This window comes from Bombina bombina, chromosome 6 (assembly GCF_027579735.1).
Source record: "Bombina bombina isolate aBomBom1 chromosome 6, aBomBom1.pri, whole genome shotgun sequence".
NCBI lineage: Eukaryota > Metazoa > Chordata > Amphibia > Anura > Bombinatoridae > Bombina > Bombina bombina.
This window is the reverse complement of record NC_069504.1, coordinates 806,094,917-806,117,247: the sequence shown is the minus strand read 5'-3', so window position 1 is coordinate 806,117,247 and position 22,331 is coordinate 806,094,917.

The window sequence follows — 22,331 nt, the reverse complement described above, 5'->3', positions numbered from 1 at the left end:
GAAGGGCCTATTTTAGTGCTTTTCTGTGCAGGTAAAAATACTGACAGAGACATTCAGCTTCCCTCTGCATGATACAGGACATCTCTGAAGGGCTCAAAAGGCTTCAAAGTCGTGTTTGAGGAGGGTAACAACCACAGTAGACTGTGGCAGTTGTTGTGACTGTGTTTAAAAAACGTTTTTGTCATTTATTATTCCGTTTTTGTTATTAAGGGGTTAATCATCCATTTGCAAGTGGGTGCAATGCTCTGCTGACTTGTTACATACACTGTAAAAATTTTGTTAGTGTAACTGCCTTTTTTCACTGTTATTTAAAATTTTGTCAAAATTTGTTTCTCTTAAAGGCACAGTAACGTTTTTTATATTGCTTGTTAACTTTCTTTAAAGTGTTTTCCAAGCTTGCTAGTCTCATTGCTAGTCTGTACAAACATGTCTGAAACAGAGGATACTTGTTCATTATGTTTAAAAGCCATGGTGGAGCCCCATAGGAGAATGTGTACTAAATGTATTGATTTCACCTTAAACAGTAAAGATCAGTCTTTATCTATAAAAGAATTGTCACCAGAGGGGTCTGTCGAGGGGGTAGTTATGCCGACTAACTCTCCCCACGTGTCGGACCCTTCGTCTCCCGCTCAAGGGACGCACGCTAATATGGCGCCAAGTACATCAGGGACGCCCATAGCGATTACTTTGCAGGACATGGCTGCAATCATGAATAATACCCTGTCAGAGGTATTATCCAGATTGCCTGAATTGAGAGGCAAGCGCGATAGCTCTGGGGTTAGACGAGATACAGAGCGCGTAGATGCTGTAAGAGCTATGTCTGATACTGCGTCACAATATGCAGAACCTGAGGACGGAGAGCTTCAGTCTGTGGGTGACGTCTCTGAATCTATAAAAGAATTGTCACCAGAGGGGTCTGTCGAGGGGGTAGTTATGCCGACTAACTCTCCCCACTTGTCGGACCCTTCGCCTCCCGCTCAAGGGACGCACGCTAATATGGCGCCAAGTACATCAGGGACGCCCATAGCGATTACTTTGCAGGACATGGCTGCAATCATGAATAATACCCTGTCAGAGGTATTATCCAGATTGCCTGAATTGAGAGGCAAGCGCGATAGCTCTGGGGTTAGACGAGATACAGAGCGCGTAGATGCTGTAAGAGTCATGTCTGATACTGCGTCACAATATGCAGAACCTGAGGACGGAGAGCTTCAGTCTGTGGGTGACGTCTCTGAATCGGGGAGACCTGATTCAGAGATTTCTAATTTTAAATTTAAGCTTGAGAACCTCCGTGTATTGCTTGGGGAGGTATTAGCTGCTCTGAATGACTGTGACACAATTGCAGTGCCAGAGAAATTGTGTAGGCTGGATAAATACTATGCAGTGCCGATGAGTACTGATGTTTTTCCAATACCTAAAAGGCTTACAGAAATTATTAGTATGGAGTGGGATAGGCCCGGTGTGCCCTTTTCCCCACCTCCTATATTTAGAAAAATGTTTCCAATAGATGCCACTACACGGGACTTATGGCAGACTGTCCCTAAGGTGGAGGGAGCAGTTTCTACTTTAGCAAAGCGTACCACTATCCCGGTTGAGGACAGTTGTGCTTTTTCAGATCCAATGGATAAAAAATTAGAGGGCTACCTTAAGAAAATGTTTATTCAACAAGGTTTTATTTTACAGCCCCTTGCATGCATTGCGCCTTTCACTGCTGCAGCGGCATTCTGGTTTGAGGCCCTGGAAGAGGCCATCCATACAGCTCCATTGACTGAAATTGTTGACAAGCTTAGAACTCTTAAGCTAGCTAACTCATTTGTTTCTGATGCCATTGTTCATTTGACTAAACTAACGGCTAAGAATTCCGGATTCACCATCCAGGCACGTAGGGCGCTATGGCTCAAATCCTGGTCAGCTGATGTGACTTCAAAGTCTAAATTACTCAACATTCCTTTCAAGGGGCAGACCTTATTCGGGCCTGGTTTGAAAGAAATTATTGCTGACATTACTGGAGGTAAGGGTCATACCCTTCCTCAGGACAGGGCCAAATCAAAGGCCAAACAGTCTAATTTTCGTGCCTTTCGAAATTTCAAGGCAGGTGCAGCATCAACTTCCTCTGCTTCAAAACAAGAGGGAACTTTTGCTCAATCCAAGCAGGCCTGGAAACCTAACCAGTCCTGGAACAAGGGCAAGCAGGCCAGAAAGCCTGCTGCTGCTTCTAAGACAGCATGAAGGAGCGGCACCCTATCCGACAACGGATCTAGTAGGGGGCAGACTCTCTCTCTTCACCCAGGCGTGGGCAAGAGATGTTCAGGATCCCTGGGCGTTGGAGATCATATCTCAGGGATATCTTCTGGACTTCAAAGCTTCTCCTCCACAAGGGAGATTTCACTTTTCCAGATTATCTGCAAACCAGATAAAGAAAGAGGCATTCCTAAGCTGCGTACAAGATCTCCTTGTAATGGGAATGATCCACCCAGTTCCGCGGACGGAACAAGGACAGGGTTTTTTTTCAAATCTGTTTGTGGTTCCCAAAAAAGAGGGAACCTTCAGACCAATTTTGGATTTAAAGATCCTAAACAAATTCCTCAGAGTTCATTCAAGATGGAAACTATTCGAACCATTTTACCCATGAGTGGACTTAAAGGATGCCTACCTTCACATTCCGATTCACAAGAATCATCATCAGTTCCTGAGGTTTGCCTTTCTAGACAGGCATTACCAATTTGTAGCTCTTCCATTCGGGTTGGCTACAGCCCCAAGAATTTTTACAAAGGTTCTGGGCTCACTTCTGGCGATCCTAAGACCGCGAGGCATAGCAGTGGCTCCTTACCTGGACAACATCCTGATACAGGCGTCAAGCTTTCAAATTGCCAAATCTCATACAGAGATAGTTCTGGCATTCCTGAGGTCGCATGGGTGGAAAGTGAACGAAGAAAAGAGTTCTCTATCTCCTCTCACAAGGGTTTCCTTCCTAGGGACTCTAATAGATTCTGTAGAAATGAAAATTTACCTGACGGAGTCCAGGTTATCAAAACCTCTAAATGCTTGCCGTGTTCTTCACTCCATTCCGCGCCCCATGGTGGCTCAGTGCATGGAAGTAATCGGCTTAATGGTAGCGGCGATGGACATAGTGCCATTCGCGCGCCTGCATCTCAGACCGCTGCAATTATGCATGCTCAGTCAGTGGAATGGGGATTACACAGATTTGTCCCCTCTACTAAATCTGGATCAGGAAACCAGAGATTCTCTTCTCTGGTGGTTATCTCGGGCCCATCTGTCCAAGGGTATGACCTTTCGCAGACCAGATTGGACAATTGTAACAACAGATGCCAGCCTTCTAGGTTGGGGTGCAGTCTGAAACTCCCTGAAGGTTCAGGGTTCATGGACTCAGGAGGAGAAACTCCTCCCAATAAATATTCTGGAGTTAAGAGCAATATTCAATGCTCTTCTGGCTTTGCCTCAGCTAGCAACACTGAGGTTAATCAGATTTCAGTCGGACAACATCACGACTGTGGCTTACATCAACCATCAAGGGGGAACCAGGAGTTCCCTAGCGATGTCAGAAGTCTCCAAGATAATTCGCTGGGCAGAGACTCACTTTTTCCACCTGTCAGCGATCCATATCCCAGGTGTAGAGAACTGGGAGGCGGATTTTCTAAGTCGTCAGACTTTTCATCCGCGGGAATGGGAACTCCATCCGGAGGTGTTTGCTCAATTGGTTCTCCGTTGGGGCAAACCAGAATTGGATCTCATGGCATCTCGCCAGAACGCCAAGCTTCCTTGTTACGGATCCAGGTCCAGGGACCCAGAAGCGGCACTGATAGATGCTCTAGCAGCGCCTTGGTTCTTCAACCTGGCTTATGTGTTTCCACCGTTTCCTCTGCTCCCTCGTCTGATTGCCAAAATCAAACAGGAAAGAGCATCGGTGATATTGATAGCGCCTGCGTGGCCACGCAGGACCTGGTATGCAGACCTAGTGGACATGTCATCCTTTCCACCATGGACTCTGCCTCTGAGACAAGACCTTCTAATACAAGGTCCTTTCAATCATCCGAATCTACTTTCTCTGAGACTGACTGCATGGAGATTGAACGCTTGATCCTATCAAAGCGTGGCTTCTCCGAGTCAGTAATTGATACCTTAATACAGGCACGAAAGCCTGTCACCAGGAAAATTTACCACAAGATATGGCGTAAATATCTTCATTGGTGTGAATCCAAGAATTACTCATGGAGTAGGGTTAGGATTCCTAGGATATTGTCATTCCTCCAAGAGGGTTTGGACAAAGGATTATCAGCTAGTTCTTTAAAGGGACAGATTTCTGCTCTGTCTATTCTTTTACACAAACGTCTGGCAGAAGTTCCAGACGTTCAGGCATTTTGTCAGGCTTTAGTTAGAATTAAGCCTGTGTCTAAACCTGTTGCTCCTCCATGGAGCTTAATCTTGGTTCTTAAAGTTCTTCAAGGGGTTCCGTTTGAACCCCTTCATTCTATTGATATCAAACTTCTTTCATGGAAAGTTCTTTTTCTGATGGCTATTTCCTCGGCTCGAAGAGTCTCGGAGTTATCTGCCTTACATTGGGATTCTCCTTATCTGATCTTTCATTCAGATAAAGTTGTTCTGCGTACAAAACCTGGGTTTTTACCTAAGGTGGTTTCTAACAAGAATATCAATCAAGAGATTATTGTTCCATCATTATGTCCTAATCCTTCTTCAAAGAAGGAACGTCTTTTGCATAATCTAGACGTAGTCCGTGCCTTGAAGTTTTACTTACAGGCTACTAAAGATTTTCGCCAAACATCTAACCTGTTTGTTGTTTACTCTGGACAGAGGAGAGGTCAGAAGGCCTCGGCAACCTCTCTTTCTTTTTGGCTTCGGAGTATAATCCGTTTAGCCTATGAGACTGCTGGACAGCAGCCTCCTGAAAGTATTACAGCTCATTCTACTAGAGCTGTGGCTTCCACCTGGGCCTTTAAAAATGAGGCCTCTGTTGAACAGATTTGCAAGGCGGCGACTTGGTCTTCGCTTCATACCTTTTCCAAATTTTCCAAATTTGATACTTTTGCTTCTTCGGAGGCTGTTTTTGGGAGAAAGGTTCTACAGGCAGTGGTTCCTTCCGTTTAAGTTCCTGCCTTGTCCCTCCCATCATCCGTGTACTTTAGCTTTGGTATTGGTATCCCACAAGTAATGGATGATCCGTGGACTGGATACACTTAACAAGAGAAAACATAATTTATGCTTACCTGATAAATTTATTTCTCTTGTAGTCTATCCAGTCCACGGCCCGCCCTGTCCTTTTCAGGCAGGTCTAAATTTTAATTAAACTACAGTCACCACTGCACCCTATGGTTTCTCCTTTCTCGGCTTGTTTCGGTCGAATGACTGGATATGGCAGTGAGGGGAGGAGCTATATAGCAGCTCTGCTGTGGGTGATCCTCTTGCAACTTCCTGTTGGGAAGGAGAATATCCCACAAGTAATGGATGATCCGTGGACTGGATACACTACAAGAGAAATAAATTTATCAAGTAAGCATAAATTATGTTTTTCTAGTTGTGAGTGTATGCAATGTAGAGAGGGAGTGCAGAATAAGTTTGGAATTTCCATTAAAGGGATCAAAGAAATCATTGTTAGAATGATTTATTCCAAGCATATATTAGCCTGAGAATCATCTATACATGTATTTTTTAAAATGACATTATTTTTTTAAATATTGAAAAATAAGGGTAACATAATGTTCATAAAGCAATGGGCCCCACCATATTGTAACGTAGGCTTCTTTTTCTGCTAAGGCCACTTAAGGACAGTTATAAATGGCTTACTAGAGGGTGCAACCAATGACTGTGTGGATAACAGCTGTGTCTGCACTTCTACTTGTAACACAAATTTGGGAAACCCACAATAATCAGAATTAAATTACAGGAAAAGGGAACAAAAAATAATAATAAAAGTATATTGCCAAGTTGTTTTATTACAATTAAATATTTTGGGCCAGATTAAGAGTGGAGCCCTATTTAGCGCTTTTGCTATAGCTCTAATTGTGCTGGAAGTAAACTTTTTGGATGTGTCGGTTTGCGTTAGTATTATTGAAAGTAAAAAGTTATACCTTTCGCGCTAACCCGAAGCGTGCAAAAAGCCAAACTTACAATATCGCGCGCAGTAACCTATTCCCCCATATAATTCAATGGAGAAAAAAGTGGAAAAAACACCCAACTCGCGCGCAAACCCGATTGCATATTCTCATGTGCGCTAACCTGACATGAAAATATGAATATTTCACATTCTAATGTTCTTCCCTTAACAGAATATGTTCTATTTGTTCATAAATAAATATTTATATATATATATATATCTTGATGGTATTTTAGTACAATATATATATATATATATATATATATATATATATATATATAGATACCTATATATATATATATATATATATATATATGAACATGATTATATATAGGTATAGATATATACAGATATATCTAAGAATATCTGTTTATAAATACTTAGAACATATTCTGCTATGTGCAGAACATTGTTATGTCAAATATTTATATTAAAGTGAATGTCAACTTCCACGAATTAAAGCCCTGTTTTTAAAAATACTATTAAAAACAGGGGCACTTTGATTCATGAAAGTTTACATAGAAGCCGTTCTTTTAAAATACCTTTTATTCCTAGCAAGCGTGGAACACCGGAGCAGCGATTCCTCGGCCCCCAGGTCGTCTCTTCTTATTTCAGAAATGACGAATCTAGCTTCCTCCAATAACGGCTCCCCCCCCCCCCCAGAGAAAACAGAGGCCACGCCGTGATTGGAGGAAACCGGATTCGTCATTTCTGAAACAAGAAGAGACATCCTGGGGGCCGAGGAATCGCTGCTCCGGTGTTCCACGCTTGCTAGGAATAAAAGGTAAGTATTTTAAAAGAACGGCTTCAATGTAAACTTTCATGAATCAAAGTGCCCCTGTTTTTAATAGTATTTTTAAAAACAGGGCTTTCATTTGTGAAAGTTGACATTCACTTTAAATACATTGTTAAACACTTCATTAAATGTAAATATTGCAAAGGACTCTAATGCACTTATATATATGGTTGTATATGAGTACATATGTATTTATGTGTTTATATGTGTATATATGTCTGAAAATACATACTGTATATAAACATATGAATATATAATATACATAAATATACATATATACTGTATGTATGTTTCTCAGTGTCAAAGTCCTTTACCTGTTTTTCTTTTTCTAACACCTGACACCTCATATCTTTGAGCCCTTATAACTTTTTTGCGTAATATTTTTTTTATTTTTAATGTTTTTATTAAGGTTTGCACAGATTACAGCCAGTGGAGGCTCCTCCAGTTGTGCACATTCGCACGTGAACCCCCCAGGGGGCAAGGAGGAAAAAAAAAAAATGAGCCAAAAAAAAAAAAAAAAATCAGCAAAAAAAAAAAATGTTTAATTTTTTTTGTTTAATTTTTTTTTTTTTTATTAGTGTGTGTGTGTTATTATTTATTATAATATAATGTAGGCTCTGTTTTTTGTAGCCACCCCACTAGCCGCCCTCTCAGCCTGCTGTAGGACCGGTAATATTTAAAAATATTATATACCACACAAGGATAGATTAGATTTGAAGCAGGAGGGAGCTAGGACCCAGGTGGACGCTGACGTCACCGCATCAGTCACTAGCGTCTCCTCCTCGGGCAGCTCTCACTGCGCGAGTGCGCGCACTGTGCACACCTGGCAGAGACATGGCAGAGCAGACACTGATCGCACGTGCGATCAAGCAAAACCCTATCCTGCACAGTGATCTCTATGCATCACTGTGCAGGCGTTGCTCCTCCCAGCCCGGCACTGGTAATAGAGCCCTATTCGCACAGGCTGAAGTGTGCGAGCTGACTTCAGCCTGTGCTCTGGCTCCACCCACGGTCTGCCTGTCATGGTGAGTCTCGCCTCTGATACGCTACTAGCGTCACGTGACCGCCCCCACAAGGCTCCTCCCGCTCAACGGCGCGAAAATCGCATTGAGGAGATAGCCGTTGAGTGGATAGGAGCCTTGTTTACAGAGCTCTGACCTGTTTTGTTCAACTTTACTTGCCTCTAAAAAAACGATTTAGCCCTTGCTGGCAGCAGACGTGGTGTTGTTGGTGGTGGCTGCTGAGTGCTGACACTGAGTCCAGGACTCCTGACATAAATTAATTGAATAACATAACAGACAGACTTACTTATTAATAGATAATTTTGCCAATAGTTAGCTTAAGCTGCCTTAGTAGTGGGCACTGGCCAGTGGGCCTTATTTTGCTGCAGGCCTGCAGCTGCTGAGCTTATTAGTTTAGTTTAAACTTTTAAACTAACTGTAGTTAGTTAACTTAATTAAACTTACACAACAGAGTTGAGATTACTTAGAGAGTGAGTGTGAGACAGACACCAGTGTGTGTGAGAAAAAAAGTTATTTTTGTGTTTTAACTTAACATTTAGAGTACTTAGGTAGAGTTCTTCTCTCTTAAAAAAATTGGCTTTAGTCAGTAAGTTTAGTGGAGTAATTTGGGAATAATAAAATAATATTTTTGTCAGCAGATTGCAATTAGAAGTTTTGCAAAAAATATTTTTTTTTATTTTTTTTTTACAAATACAGAAAGCAGTTAAATGCTGTGCTGCTGTTGATACTACTAGTTGTTGACCGTTGACGGCTGTCACGGTTGCTTACCATTAAACATTAATACATTTAATTTAAGTATTTTAGCAGATTAATTAGCTGATTTTTGCAATTAAAAGTTTTGCAAAAAAAGAACAAAGTTTTTTTTCACAATAAAAGCAGTTAACTGCTGTGCTGCTTTTGATACTACTAGTTCTTGACCGTTGACGGCTGTCACGGTGGTTTACCATTAAACATTAATACATTTAATTTAAGTATTTTAGCAGATTAATTAGCAGATTGCAATTAGAAGTTTTGAAAAAAAAAAAACAAAGTTTTTTTTCACAATAAAAGCAGTTAACTGCTGTGCTGCTTTTGATACTACTAGTTGTTGACCGTTGACGGCTGTCACGGTGGTTTACCATTAAACATTAATACATTTAATTTAAGTATTTTAGCAGATTAATTAGCAGATTGCAATTAGAAGTTTTGAAAAAAAAAGAACAAAGTTTTTTTTCACAATAAAAGCAGTTAACTGCTGTGCTGCTTTTGATACTACTAGTTCTTGACCGTTGACGGCTGTCACGGTGGTTTACCATTAAACATTAATACATTTAATTTAAGTATTTTAGCAGATTAATTAGCAGATTGCAATTAGAAGTTTTGAAAAAAAAGAACAAAGTTTTTTTTCACAAAAAAAACAGTTAACTGCTGTGCTGCTGCTGATACTAAAATTAGGCAGTAAACCGGCATATTTAACATTTGATATTTTATATATAGTGAGCTATATTATTATAATTATTATAAGATATTACCTATTAGTTGTAGTTGATATTTTCTAACAGCTGCCTGCAATATATTTTATAACAACCAGCACCGCAAAACTACTTGCCGTTGCCTACTAGTGTTGTATATTTTCTAATAGCTGCAGAGCTACCTACCTACAAGTTATATATTACATAACAACCGCCAAACTATTAAACTATTACTGCAAGTTGAGTTGTATATTTTCTAATAGCTGCAGAGCTACCTACCTACAAGTTATATATTACATAACAACCGCCAAACTATTAAACTATTACTGCAAGTTGAGTTGTATATTTTCTAATAGCTGCAGAGCTACCTACCTACAAGTTATATATTACATAACAACCACAAAACTATTAAACTTTTAATATATTTTCTAACAGCTGCAGAGCTACCTACCTACAAGTTATATATTACATAACAACCGCCAAACTATTAAACTATTACTTCAAGTTGAGTTGTATATTTTCTAACAGTTGCAGAGCTACCTACCTACAAGTTATATATTACATAACAACCGCCAAACTATTAAACTATTACTGCAAGTTGAGTTGTATATTTTCTAATAGCTGCAGAGCTACCTACCTACAAGTTATATATTACATAACAACCGCCAAACTATTAAACTATTACTGCAAGTTGAGTTGTATATTTTCTAATAGCTGCAGAGCTACCTACCTACAAGTTATATATTACATAACAACCGCCAAACTATTAAACTATTACTGCAAGTTGAGTTGTATATTTTCTAATAGCTGCAGAGCTACCTACCTACAAGTTATATATTACATAACAACCGCCAAACTATTAAACTATTACTGCAAGTTGAGTTGTATATTTTCTAATAGCTGCAGAGCTACCTACCTACAAGTTATATATTACATAACAACCACAAAACTATTAAACTTTTAATATATTTTCTAACAGCTGCAGAGCTACATACCTACAAGTTATATATTACATAACAACCGCCAAACTATTAAACTATTACTTCAAGTTGAGTTGTATATTTTCTAACAGTTGCAGAGCTACCTACCTACAAGTTATATATTACATAACAACCGCCAAACTATTAAACTATTACTGCAAGTTGAGTTGTATATTTTCTAATAGCTGCAGAGCTACCTACCTACAAGTTATATATTACATAACAACCGCCAAACTATTAAACTATTAAGTTGTATATTTTCTAACAGCTGCAGAGCTACCTACCTACAAGTTATATATTAGATAACAACCGCCAAACTATTAAACTATTAAGTTGTATATTTTCTAACAGCTGCAGAGCTACCTACCTACAAGTTATATATTACATAACAACCGCCAAACTATTAAACTATCTTTTCAAGTGGAGTTGTATATTTTCTAGCAGCTGCAGAGCAGCAGAGCTACCTACCTACAAGTTATATATTACATAACAACCGTCAAACTACTAAACTATTAAGTTGTATATTTTCTAACAGCTGCAGAGCTACCTACCTACAAGTTATATATTAGATAAGAGCAAAGGACTGTTCTTTGTGTGTAAACTAACAGTTAAGATGGCACTTAGTAAAATTAGTGTATCTGAGCTAAAGCAATTACATTTTTCAACGTTGCCCATTGAAAGAAAAATGGAAATTAAAATGCTCAGGCCAACACCTATGCTTAACCTTACCCAGGTGACAAAATGTAAAACTAGAGATTACAAAAGAGAATTCAAACCCGAGGTATATGATAAATATCCATGGATTTGTGGTTGTGAATTATCTAACAGGCTCTTTTGTTTTTATTGTCTCCTGTTTGCAAAACAAAGTGGGGATTCAAGCTGGGTGAGTTATGGGGTCGCCGATTTATCACATTTAAGTCAAAAAACCAATAAACATAATTGCTCCCAATCACATTTAAACTCCACATTAGAGTTTAATTTGCTAGGAAGGGTTGATATTCGGCAACAACTTGACAGTGCATATCGTTTGAATATTAAAAGACATAATGAGCAAGTAACCAAAAATCGCTATGTTCTTTCCAAAATAATTAATTGTATTTTATTTTGCGGCGCATTTGAGCTTGCACTTCGAGGACATGACGAACGCGATGATTCATTAAATCCAGGCATTTTCAGAGGTCTTATAAACTTCTCAGCAGAGCTTGATGCATCTCTAAAAGAACATCTCGCTAGTGCCACTGTTTTTAAAGGAACGTCAAAAGAAATTCAAAACGATTTATTAGACTGTATGCTTACTGTTTGCCAGAACCAAATAAAGAAGGAAATCTCAAATGCAAGTTTTGTAGCAGTGATAGCAGATGAAACTACTGATGTTTCATCTGCCTTCCAATTGGTTGTTGTTTTTAGATACATTATAGGTAACGGACAACCGGTTGAGAGATTCTGGGAATTCACTAATCCAGCTGGACATGATGCAGAATCTTTAGCTACGTGTATTCAAGCTACTTTGGAAAAAGTTATAGACAACCCAGAGAAACTGATATCGCAGAGTTACGACGGTGCAAGCGTGATGAGTGGTCAGCATGCAGGTGTTCAGGCTATAATTAAACGTACCTACAAGAATGCACATTTTGTGCATTGCTATGCACATCAGCTCAATTTAATTGTCAGCCAAGCAAGCAGTCAAAATCAACAAGTTTGAGTATTTTTTTCAAATCTAAGTGACATTACTAACTTTTTTAGTAACTCGCCACAAAGGATAGCTATTCTAGATGAAACTGTTAGAAGAAGGATACCTCATGGTTCAGCCACCAGGTGGAATTTCAAGAGTCGAACCGTCAATACAGTTTTTGAAAACAGGGAACAGTTAATTGAATGCATGGAAAAAATAGAGTCAACATCGAAAAAAGAAATAGCTATAAATCAAGCGGGGGCTATTCGGCGTATGTTACAAGACTCGGTATTCGTGTTTTGGCTTACAGTTTTTCACAATATTATGCCACATGTAGATGTGTTATACAACCAACTTCAGAAAACACAAACAGATGCGGCACTTATTCGAAAACATATTAACACTTTCCAGCAGACAATGGAAAACGAAAGGGAAAGAATGGACACAGTGACCATGACGATATCAGAAACAGAGGAAACATCTAGGAAAAGGAAGAGAGAAAATATTCACATTGCTCAGACTGTGGCAGCTAAAGAGATATGCGATGTTATAACAAATCAAGTAAAAGATAGATTTTCTTTTATAACTCACTACTCGGCTGTTTCTCTCCTCCAAGCGGAAAAATTTGCAAATTACGAGAAAAAATTTCCAAATCAGCTTCTTGAACAAACATCAGCGGTTTATCACACATTACAGAAAGATCGGCTGAAAACTGAACTAGGAGTAATTTACAGAAGACCAGATTTCCGAAATATGAATGGTGCCATCAGTCTTCTACAGTTTGTAATAGAAAATAACTTGGACAGTACTTTCTCAGAGACCTACAAACTGTTGAAAATTATTTCGACTATTCCCGTGACAACTGCTGAGGCTGAGAGATGTTTCTCAACTTTAAAACGAGTTAAGACATTTCTAAGGAGCACCATGACTGAGGAAAGACTGACTGCTCTAGCCATGCTCACAATTGAAAAACAATTGATCAATGACATGCCTACATTCACCGAAAATGTTATTGATTTATTTGCCTCAAAAAAAGACAGGCGGATTGACTTAATTTACAAAAATTGTACTTGAGTTATCAACATTCTGTTTTAATCTTTACTGTTGAAGTTAATTATTAAGCACTAGTGTAATAGAAATAATCTTCTTTTGTAGAAAGTAAAATGTGGGTGTATTTATCTTCATGTTGCCAAGGCCTTTGGCTGCATTGCCTAATATCGAACACTGGGGGCTGGGGCAACAGTAATTTAAATGTGGTTGTATTTCTCTATAAAGTGGAAGGTTCTTTAAATCCAGGAATATATATGTTTTCATAAATGTACATTCAACATTCTTATTATTTTGCAGCTTTAATTAATCATTTGGTTAATATATATATATGTTATTATATAATTTAACTGAGCACCATCATGTATATTTTAAGACTAGACATGGGCAGGTAGTGTAGGCTCCTCCATTTGTGCACTGTCGCACATGAACATGGCTGTACTGAAGAGTATGCATTCATAGATTTAAGATTTCTGTGTCCACTATGAGGAACACAGTGAGCAATGCATGGTGAGGATATGGAAGACCACAGGCACAGTTCTTGTTAAGGCCAGAAGTGGCAGGGCAAGTAAAATATCAGAGAGGGCCAGAGGCAAAGGCAAAGGATGGTGAGAACGGTCAAAAACAGCCCACAGACCACCTCCAAAGACCTGTACTACTGGGAATATTGTTGAGGGTCTCATGGATTCCACTCAATATCAGCAGATACTTGAGAATAATGTTGAGGAATCAGTCACAAACTTCAGTTGAAGTTACCCCCAGGCCGGGGCTGGATATTTCAAGAAGACGATGACCAAAAACACCGCTGGTTCAAATGGGTGGGGCCATTTGAGGGGCGTGATTTTCACTAAGGGGTGTGGCTTTTAAAAATGGGTGTGGCTTGTTAAAGGGGCGTGGTTTTTAAAAAGGGGCGTGGATTTTCAAAGGGGCGTGTCTTTCTAATAGGGGGAGGGTCTTGTGCACCCCCATCCTAAAAATTCACCAGCCGCCACTGATTACAGCATGAATAAGTAAAACCGTAACAAACTGTATGCAATTAGAAAAGCAATAGATAAAATCAACTCAAAGAAGTGTCCAATTAAACCATATTTGATTACACATCAAAAAGATGAATGACATGGAAACAAATCATCTGGTGAATATTACAACTAGACAGATTGGCAACTATCTATATATGATCCTTACAGCCACATTAGCCAATCGTCTATCAATAAGAGAGAGAACAAAAACATATTAGGCGAAGATGTATGTATAGTTATAACCTCATTTTTTGTATTTAGGTATAGTACAGGTTCCTCTATTCATACTAAAGGGCACTCTTGAACCTTGTGACTCATATAGTACAACGTAGAGGACTATTAGTTTATGAAGCAGCCACTTATGAGCCATAGTATATATAATGCTAAATGGGATAAATTATACGGGAGACAATAACACAATGAATCACATTGGATGGGTTAGGGTACAGTGAGGTGAAATTGGAGTGGATCTAAGACTTCTATGTTGGAGTATATTTAAGGAAGCATGTTTAGGGCTGCTAATGCAACCAGGGTGAGATGATGTTGAGGTCTTGTTTAAAGTCCAAAGTGACATAGGAGCATGTATGTTTTCGTATATGGGATTAAAGAAATAACTCCCTGAAGCCTCACTATCCACAGTGGCTAAAAAGGGCTGAAACACTATAATGTACTTTAAGTAGAAGTACCAATCAATATATATAAAGTATAGTAGTAGTGTTCATTAAGCTGATGTGGTTTTATATCTCATCCCTAATAGCTAAGATAAACTATCTAACCCTTAGATTCCAGATCAAACAATAAAAATAAGGTGTGCTGAATATTGTTTTTAATAAAGTCTTTTTAACCTTAGACTTTGCCACGGTCCTTCTATACATTTTCCACGCACAACTTTTTTAACTCTGTACTGGTGGTTAGCAATAGCCACGATACATACACAGAGGAGAGAGTTATTTGTGTATCTTTGGTATATACACTGGCCGGTACTGTGTTGAGGCATCACGGAGGAGCTTGCAGCATACCGTTGAGCAGTTTACTGGGCGACTGTAAGAGCCCAGAAGGCACATATAGCACTTGTTCAGTGCTTTGGACCCTGTAAGTACGGGATATCTGAGTGGGGAATTTCTGACATCATTGACCCGCACTATTGTGGCGCCTTCTTTCTCTTTTATATCAATAAAAATAACGTGCCTGTTGCCAGTGGGCTCTATGGTATATAATTACACAAGGTTCTTCTCCTGTTAATCAGGCCGAGTATTTATAAAAGGATAATATGCAACTTTTGCTTTACAACTCGCTGTCCCAGTAAAATAAATAGCAATCTCCATGAATACCCTGATTAGGCATAGCGACCATTATGTGCAACTATAAAATTGTACAAACATGTAATTAATACAGCCTTAGGGCTCAGTCTTACCCGCAAAATATATAAACTGTAGATTAATGTCAGAATAGCAAACGTAGAGCAAGTGGTGATGACAATAGTGTTCTATTGGGGAGTAACAGTGGGCTGCTAAAACAAATAAACAACAATGAACGTCTTACAGCCTTGTAGTACAATGAAGCAGAAAGTTAAAGTCATATGTCCAGCTCTGTGTACGGGCACTGCAGACTCCCAGCTGTCCAGAAATTTGTCTGAAACTATAGAGAGTCTAGAGTCCTGGAAGTTATAAAGTTCGCTTAGGCAGCGTCTACGACCCTCAGTTCAGATGAACAAAATAAGCCCCCAGGATCAAACACTCCCCCATGGCTGTACTGTAACTCATCTAGTCGGCTGCTATGACTGAAGCTCCAGCCCACTCTGTGTCTGTCAATTGGCCTCACGCTGGCTTGTGCCTTAAGCACAAGGTAAGGAGGCTGCTTTCTGAAGGAGCTGCAAGCCCCTAGCTGTTCAGGTTCCGCTGGAGGAGTGAAGCCGGACTGAAGGGGTGATGGTCCTGGGCCACAGGCATTGAGAGCAGGTACCCTAATGCTCTTGGTCATCCAATTGATCCATAAGTCTAGGCTGTTATTCACGCTGAGCTGCAATGCCTGTAGCGCAATGTCTGTGACGGTGTTCTCCCTCTTTAGTTCGCCGCTACACGTGTGGAAGGTGTCACAGCTTAATTTAGGCAGACAAGCCCCAGATACATCCCCGGTAGGGAAAAGATGGTCGGGAGATGTGTAAACAAGGGCTGCGGCTCACAAACACTGTGGGGTACTCCAGTGGCGTCGGACTGCATGGACCTCTGTCTGTCAGGGTAAGTTGCAACATGCTGCCAAAGTATCTGGTGCTCCACTTCTCCCGAAGGGCTCACCCCAGCATACTCAGCGCCTACATGTGTTTCAGCTCCCTGCGCCCAGTGAGCTGCTTGCTCCTTTGCCCCTTCTGTATTTGGGCCGGTACTATCTTCTGACAGGGTCAGACGGGTTGTGTCAGCTTTGTAGGTTTTAGGTGCCTGGGTCAATTGCTTGAGTGGTTCTGGCGAAGGTTGTACCTCTCTTATCACTTTAGCGCAAGCCCCCTTCAGGGATGTGAATTCCTTCTGTAGTACTTCGTGCAGGCTGAGGAAGTGCGCATCCAGCATGGCTTTCACTTCATTCAGGATTAGCTTGGTATTGAGCGCCATATTGGAAAAACAAAATACAAATCTCCGACAGGCGTATCAGACCTTTCGCTGATTGCAAACAGTAAAGTACCCGTTGAAATAAGGGATGACTAGTACTTTTCCTTCTCTTTGTATTAACGAGCTGTCCAGTTATTATAGAACTGGTTTGATAACCCAGGGTCCTGGTGGGGGGGGGGTATATTGGCGGCAGCTTTGACAACACTATCAAACTAGAGAGGCCTCTCAGTCTCGTGGCTAGCTGTAATGCAATCAGCTGAGGAACATAGGTAATCCGTTATGAGTAAGGTGTCTCCAGGCTCTTCTTGGATAGCCCCAGGGAGTGTGACTATGATTCCCAAAAAGAAAATTAAATTGTAGTTGAAAAATAACTCGAAAATAACTTGTAAGACCTGGAGCTCCTCAAACACACGTCCTACCGCAACAGCTATAGGCTCCGTCCCCCCCTTGTGTAATATTTTTAAAAATAATTTTTATTAAATGGTGTTATTATGAATGTAAATATACTTTTTTAATGTATTTTGTGACACTTTTTTGTTTAGCAAAACAGTTTACCAGAGCTCTGAGGATGCACTAACCCGACGAGCGAGCTTGAATTGCACTCAAGCGATCACGTTTACTTTCAACTTGTAATACTAGCGCAATATAACCTGCACTCAAATAAAAGCGAAAACACAATATCGCTTGCACATAAACGTTTGGGTTCCACTTATAGTTTGGCCCTTTATAGAAATATCTTGAAGTGTCCCTTTCAGAGAGAACAAAAAACAGGAATTTACCTGCTTTCTCACATTTGAGTTACAAGATTTATACAGTTCATAGAGAGCTGATAATTAAACAGCAACCAGTACATCATAGACAATTATGGCAAGATTTATCATGATGAGGTGAATGCCCCGATCATTTACAGACTCGCTCATTTCAGCCTGTAACTGATATTTATGAAGCAGCGGTTTAAACAACTGCTTCATAAACTTTCTTGCCAGTTTGGAGTTGGCAGGTGAAAATCACTCTGGATTCATTTGACCGGGGTGATTGAGAAGCCCAAATCTCACACAATTGGTTGCATTCCACAAGCCTTCGCCTGTGCAGTGTTGAATATGGGAAACAATACACCCCACAATCTGCAATCAAATGTGGACAGGACAGGTTCACAAAATGTGAATCCTGTCCGTTCAGAATTGATAAATCTTGCCTTTAGTATCATACTGTATACTTTGTTTATATCTTAAATGGGAGCAATGGGTGTAGAAAAGATGGATTTAGGGTATATGAAAAAAGTAAAAGAGGTCTGAAAATGGAAATATATTTTGAAATTTTTAGCTAAGTTTATAAGTTGATTTTGAAGCCTATAAAATATGAACTATTGAAAAATAGCTAATAATTGTAGAGTGACACTACAGGAAAAAGGAAATCGGTTCATTATAAGCTGGTGTATTCAGAGCCTGCTCTACAACTGGATCAGGTCCAGGTGGGACCAAAGGATCCAGGCAGCTCTTGATAGGGACAGCACATGTATTGCACATTCTGGATAATAGTGTTTTTAAAGAGACATTAAACACTAAATAAATGCTTAATAGAATGATGCATTCAACGAAAAGATTAGTCTGCGAATAACATGTAGATATATTTTTTAAAGTTTCATTAGCTGTTTAAATATTGACAAAATAAGTGTAAAGTTTTAATGTCTATAAACAATGGGAGCTGCCATTTTGTAACTTAGGTTACCTTCTCTGCTGTGGCCAATTAGGAACAGTTATAAATAGGTCACTAGAGTGTGCAGCCAATAGCTTTGTAGAATATAACAGAGTTCTGCACTTCCATTTCTAACAGGAATTAAAATGCTCACAATTTCAGAATGGAATTACAGTTAAAGGGGACAAAATACATAATGAAAGTATAATTCAAAGTTTTATATATATATATATATATATATATATATATATATATATATATATATATTTATATATTAATACAATTTATCATTTTATATTACTATATAAAATAGTTTAATGTCCGTTTAAAGAGAAATTAATCTTATATGATACCCATCTGCATGTTTTCATGTGTCGTTTTAATCTGCTGAACTTTAATCTCTGAGACAACTGACTCTGGTTGGGTTTAGACTGTAGTGAGTGCAGAGAGTTGAGGGGGCGTCAGTTTATTCTTGGACCCAGACAGTACAATGTCTTGAGCCGACCCTCAGTATATTATGAGCAATTGATGTTTCTCTGCCAAGACTAATGTACTAATGTGCAGGCACAGATATAGATACGTTCCTGCTAGGATCTAACTATATATTCATTAATGTGTTTGTTTTTATAAGATTATTACAAGGGGATAGAAGATTAATAAACAACTGAATCATAATGAAACTAAACAAAGAACCATTTATATAGGTGCACTAATTTTACAGGTGTGTATGTTTGTTGAATTGTGATAAAAATTAAGCAATAGAGGAAGCAATGTCTGATCTCTGTTTTGTCTTATCCCAAAACCCATAAACAATGATGTTTTCCTTCCTCATTGGTGCTGAACAGAATCCAAATCACCCCATACGGAGCCAGCCAGTAATTATGGATGAGTAGAAGCACGTGATCATGATGTGCTAATGGGCATATACTCTTCCAAAGAAGGATTGATTACTATTAAATGACCAATTGTTTTTCATTTTTATTTCAATGCCAGCAAATTTCTGGTTCAAAGTTCTAAAATCTCTGAAGAACTGACCCTATAGCAAACCAAATACTGCAAAGCAAAATAATGATAAAAAAAAAGCTCAAAGAGCTCCAACTTATGATTTCACATGTATTTTGCTGCTTAATGTGTCCATACAGGCCAAGCCTTTTTAAAGGGACATGAAACCCAACATTTTCTGTCATGATTCAGATAGAAGATAAAATTTTAAACAACTTTCCAATTTACTTCTGTCATCAAATGTGCTTCATTCTCTTGGTAGCCTTTGTTTTGAAGGAGCAGCAATGCACTGCTGGGAGCTAGCTTCACTAATCTTGTGATCTAATGACAAGAGGCATATATATGCAGCCACCAATCACCAGCTAGCTCCTGAGCCTACCTGAGGGTACCAAGTCGTCGATTTATGAAGCAGCGGATGCTGCTTCCGACCCACTCCGCTTCAGGTCCACCTGAAGCGGAAGTTAAGAAGCAGCGGTCCTAAGACCGCTACTTCTTAACTTGTCCAGCACCTCTGAGGTGGTGGACAGCATTCAGCCCGATCGGATACGATTGGGTTGACTGACACCCCCTGCTTGTGGCCGCAAATCTGCAGGGACGGCATTGCACAAGCATTTCACGAGAAATGCTTGTGCAATGATAAATGCCGACAGCGTATGCTGTCGATATTTATCGATGTGTGGCGGACATGATCCGCTACAGCAGATTATGTCCGCTCGCACTTTGATAATTCGGCCCCCAAGAAATGAAAGCAAGTTGGATAATATAAGTAAAATATAAGTAAATTAGAAAGTTGTTTAAATGACATGCTCTGTCTGAATCATGAAACTTTATTTTTTATTTTACTGTCCCTTTAATGCGTATTCACAAAGAAATGTAACAAAAAAACATGGCCTGTATACATCAGGGAAAGCCATCTGGTAGCTTTTGGGCCAAATGTGGCTCTCTACACTGGTTTTTGTGACCCCTGGGAAAAGCAGAACTAATATTTTCCATAGTTTTTGTGGCATAGGAAAAAAGTTTAACTAAAAATGTGTACGTTAGATGGGCAACAAGGTGGTCACAGCACAAAAGAGCCCATTGAAGGGAAGAGCAGAGGGTACCCTGCAACCATACCTAAACCTGGTCTTGTGTCTCTGTACAGTTTTGTGTTTCATAGCTGTAAATTTACATGTGGCTTTAAATGGACACTCAAGCCAAAATTAAACTTTAATGAAACAGATAGAGCAAGCAATTTTAAACATCTTTCCAATTTACTTCCATTAACAAAATGTGCAGTCTTTTTATATTTACACTTTTTGAATCACCAGCTCCTACTGAGCATGTGCAAGAATTCACAAAATATACATGCATTTGTGATTGGCTGATGGCTATCACATTATAGAGGAGGAGTGGAAATAGACATATTGAAATTTGTCAGAAAAAAATATACTATTCATTTGAAGTTCAGACGTAGGGGCCGATTTATTAAGGGCCGAATGGCCCCTAATGTTACTGTTTCCGCACGAGCCTTCAGGCTCGCCGGAAACAGGAGTTAAGACAGCTGCTCCTTAACTCGTCTGCCTCCTCTGAGGCTGCGGACATCAATCCACCCGATCAAATACGCTAGGATTGATTGACACCCCCTGCTAGCGGCCGTGAATCTGCAGGGGGCGGCATTGCACAAGCAGTTCACCAGAACTGCTTGTGCAATGTTAAATACCAACAGCATATGCTGTAGCGAATCATGTCCGCCCGGGGTATGATAAATCTAACCCGTGCTATTGCATTGTCTTTTTATCATGCATTTGTTGATTGTGCAAATCTGCTGAATTTACTGGTTCTTTAAGGCTTCTGAATATTGCTACCCCAGCCATGTTTTCCTGGACAGTTATGAGTTACACATACTGCAGGGTATGCAGAGAAGAACATGAATATTGCTGTCCAACAGCACTATATATGTGCTGTACAGAGGAACAATACATGTTCCTCCATTCCCACCTTGCAAAATGTGTAACTAGAAACCTCACATGAAACCCATTTAAACGTTTTTTTTATTTATGTGAAACACATACACATACTTGTATCTTTGCATTTAAACCACATGAAAGTTTGTCATTCTTTATTTATTCAATTTCAGCAAAATTTCTCCATTCTACATAACCTGGTATTGTTGTTGCGGGGTGCTCTGATGTAAAGTTGGTGCCATAAAACAAATGTAGGTGTTTTTTTCTGTGTCTGCCTCTGTCTTTGCTCTGTTTGCTTCCTTACGTATCCAGTGCTTCAGAAAGCAGATGTTGGACTTTTGTACCGTGGTTGGACGAGGATTTTTCTGTGTCCAAGACAGATTTATGAACATACAGAAGCCTGATGTGTGAAATCCATCTTGGCTCTGTGTGTCCCCTTACTTAAAGAGATATGAAAGAGTGCTCCTTTAGTAGGAAACTATGTTAAATAAAAGTAAACATAAAAATATTGTGTTAAAATCAGCAAACAATTTACTTGTTTTCTTGCACTTAGAAATTGTCAGTGTAGCCACTGCCTATAGCTAGATAATCAAGCAGACATTGCAGTACTTAGGTTCCATTGCCACTTGATTTTGCAATAAATGTCCTCTACTTAACATGGGTAATAAATTATAGGTGATTCTGAGCAACACTTTAAAGGAAAAACTGCTGCCTTGCAATCATGTAGAGACCCCAGCCCCCTTGCTATTTACATTTTCTTAGGGAAAGTTGCCAAATGCCCATATAGCGAAAGAAAAACACTGTGAAGCGTGGCCATCCACATAACCTAATTTAGATGGGTTAGCAGTGGTGCAGATGGAAACAGATTACAATAGTTAACTCTGAAAGCCACGATTATGCGATCTCCTGTAACAAACAATACAATATAGCATAGTGATCATTTAAGAAACTCAGCTCCGAATACAAAGAAA